This window comes from Tupaia chinensis, unplaced genomic scaffold, assembly GCF_000334495.1.
Source record: "Tupaia chinensis unplaced genomic scaffold, TupChi_1.0 Scaffold000217_1, whole genome shotgun sequence".
In the NCBI taxonomy this organism is placed as follows: Eukaryota; Metazoa; Chordata; class Mammalia; order Scandentia; family Tupaiidae; genus Tupaia; species Tupaia belangeri.
The window spans coordinates 8,814,119-8,817,643 of record NW_006159692.1 but is presented as its reverse complement, the minus strand read 5'-3'; the positions used below and the strand labels follow the sequence as shown (position 1 = coordinate 8,817,643).

The following is a 3,525-nucleotide window of genomic DNA, read 5'->3' as shown; positions in this document are numbered from 1 at the left end:
AGACAGAGACATAGAGACAGAAAGCAAGAAATCACCCCCCAGGGGGGATGGTCACGCCACAATCCCTTCTCCTCCATTCTCCTCTCGGGATTTTGGGCACGCACACACACGCGCCTGGCGTGAATTTTAAGCCACCGGGTCTGGGATGCAAACCGTGGTCGACTACATGGGAGTCCAACGACATAGCCATTACGCTAACTGCTGGTTCCCTCAAAATTTTCGATTACGAGAAAATTTTCACCAGACATTTGTTTAAAATGTCAAGACAGGGCCAGCCCCAATGGCACAGTGGTACCCCACTCTGTGATGCTGAGGCCATGTGGGGAGGTCCCAGGTGTGTGCCCTGAGGTCTCTCTCTGCATGCAGGGCTTGCGCATGTGTCCGTGAGCTTGGCTGATTTAGGCTGCGTAAGATTGCTGCGTAAGGGCCCTTTTGCGGATACCACCCTCAACTCTGTCTTCTTTTCCCATGGAAGAAATAAATAAATGGGCTAAAAGAAAAAATAATAAAAGGGCAGGGCCCAGGAGAAGACTGGCCTCCCTGTTGGCTCAGAGTGCTGCCTTGTAGTGCTGGATCCCCGGCCCAGGCCAGCTGGGAACTCACAAGGCACAGGTGATCCCAGTGAGTTGCAGACCAACCTGATCTGGATGTAGAAAATCCCAAGGATTTTACTTTTTTTTTTCCTTTGCTAGAACTAATAAATTACTTTAACAAGGTTCAGGATACAAGCTTAATATTTAAAATAATTGTGTTATATACTATCAATGAATAATCTGATGACTATTCATGGGGCATGGGGATCACAGAGTGATGAGACCTGGTCCAGGGTATTTTTTTTCCCCTCTCTTTTTTCTTTTCTGAGTGTGTACATGCTCTCTGTTGTGGATTTAAAAAAAACAAAAAGACATTGCACTCTATGACTGCAGTAGGGAAGAGGTGCTTCAGCTAAACTCAGCTTAACTAAAATGCAGGATGGGGCTAGCAAATGGTGAAATGGTTGCATTGTTGGACTTCCACTTAGTTGACTGTGGTTCAGTCCCAAACCTGGAGGCTTGAAACTCGCCAGGCGCAAGTGTGTGCGTGCCCAAAATCCTAGAAGGAGAATGTAGGAGAAGGGATTGTGGCATGGCCGTTGCCCCTGGGGGGGTGATTTCTCACTTCTTATCTCTCTGTCTCTCCAATGAGTGCAAACATCCTATAGCAAAAATCTCTCTCTTCAAAAAAAGAAATACTGGGGGACCAGCACATGTCGCTGGACTCCCATATAGTCGACAGTGGTTCGAGTCTGGACTCAGTGGCTTAAACTCAAGCCAGACGCATGTGCATGTGTGCCCAAGATCCTGAAAGGAGAATGGAGGAGAAGGGATTGCAGCATGGCCATCCCCCCCTGGGGGGTGATTTCTCCCTTTCTGTTTCTCTGTCTCTGTCTTTCTGGTGAGCACACATGCCCTATAGCAAAAACCTCTCCAAAAAAAAAAAAAAAAAAAAAGAAAGAAAGAAATACTGGGGCCCGCAGGCTACATAGTGGTTAAGGGTGCTGGACTCCCACATGGCCAACCGTGGTTTGAGTCCTGGACCCAATGGCTTGCTTTCTTACTTTCCTTCTCTCTCTCTCTCTCTCACTCTCTCTCTCTCTGGTCAAATTAAAATAAATAAACAAATAAATAAACACATAAAATGTTAAATGAAATCATTCTTTTGAAAAGTTTTGAAAAAAATATTGAGACATGCTGAAAGAAAAATACTGAAGGACATGAGTGGGGAGACTTTGGTCAATGTGATTAGCCAGCTGTGTTTGCTAACTGACCTGTGGGTGTTAGAGCTCTACCTCCCTGAGAGATTGGGAGAAAGGGCCCTCTCCTTCCTGATAATCACATTTTGAAGCGTCAATTCTCAGGTTCTTGAAAAAGAAATCCCTGGAGGGACCAGCAGGTGGCATGGTGGTTAAGGTGCTGGACATTCCCACATGGCCGACCATGGTTCAGGTCCTGGACCTGGTGGCTTGCTTTCTCACTTTCTCTTTCTCTCTCTCTCTCTTTCTCTGGTCAAATTAATTAAAATAAATGAATGAATAAATAAAATTAAATAAATTAAAAAAAAATCCCGTGCTCGCTTTAGCAGCACATATACTAAAATTGCAACGATACAGAGATTATCATGGCCCCTGTGCAAGGATGACACGCAAATTCGTAAAGTGTTCCATATTAAAAAAAAAAAAGAAATCCCTGGGTCATAGAAGAAACAGTTCAGAGATAGAGATAGGATTTACAATGGAAAGTTTTCTAAAAATAAATGCTCAGAGGAGAGGGAGGTCAAGCACCTAGGGCAGGTTCTGCCCACAGTGAACACCGGATTCTTTAGGCACCATTCAGCTTTCTCCTCAGGGACTTCGGGGTAGGGTGGGGGCTGAGAAGCCACAGCCGCTGAAACAGCTGGTGTTGGCTGAAGCTCCTAGTGGGGGTGGAGGAAGCCACAAGGAGCCTGCAGTCCTCCTAGGTACGGGTTGAGGTGTAGTCAAGCAGAGTGCTCACAAAAGCCTGACAAGTTTGGTCAAAGAGACTCTGTCACTACAAAGCCACAGCTACCAGTACAATGTGGTACCGGCATAAAGACAAATGCATAGCTACATGCAATAAGGTCACTGAGTCTAGGAATAAACCCTACTTTTATGGTCAATTGACTCCAACGCCCAGTAAATATTTACTGACCTCTGACTGCAAATCAAGCCTGCTTCTTAAGAACTGGAATTATTGACATGGTTAATATATGGCATGTCTCCAATAAGTTGCACTTTTGTGAAGAGGATATATTGTGTTAAGGGAAACATAGCAAAGTCCCAAACAGTCATCAGTTTGCCTTTATTTTTCCTGCTTACAAACGGAGAGACTTGGATCAAGTCTTTGTTCTCAAACTTTAGGGTGCATTAAGAATTATCCAGGAACCCGCCGAAATCACGCATTCCTGGACCATACCCTGGACATTCTGATTTCATGGGTCCAAGGCCCAGGAATCTGCATTTTAGCCAGGCATCTGGCTTAATTCTGATGCAGGTGGTCCAGAGAGCCACATAAGAAATAGTCTAAACTATCTTGATTTGATTCCTAGTATTCTGTGATACTATGACTGTAAATGAAGTCACAGGTAAAAATGACAAAACTTTCAAAAATGCATGTACTTGCTCTTAGATCTATTGGCAAATGTATGCCGGAAATAGAAGTACTAAAATGATCATTGTAGCACTATTTATGTTAGAGAAGAGAAAGAGACACACAGAGAGAGAAGCAAAATACTCGCCTACATCATGATGCTCAGCATGAAGGACTATTGCACAGCTGTTAAGAGAACGAGGGGCAGCAGCACACAGCTCCACACCGACAGCACCGGGGCAAGTGAGAGCCAGTGGGCACTGGGCGACTCTGCCTCGCGGAGGAAAGCTAACTAAACGTGGGCAAAGGAGATCCTAAGAAACCGAGAGGCAAAATGTCATTAGATGGCATCCTTTGTGCAAACTTGCCGGGAGGAGCA

At 45.0% G+C, this 3,525-nt stretch overlaps 1 non-coding gene across 1 annotated transcript; it reads left to right on the top strand.

Moving 5' to 3' along the window:
* The first annotated feature begins 2,105 nt into the window (after positions 1 to 2,105).
* Positions 2,106 to 2,209, top strand: LOC114007713 (U6 spliceosomal RNA). The gene has a single exon (XR_003549299.1). It is a non-coding gene; the product is annotated as a U6 spliceosomal RNA (small nuclear RNA).
* The last annotated feature ends 1,316 nt before the right edge of the window (positions 2,210 to 3,525 follow it).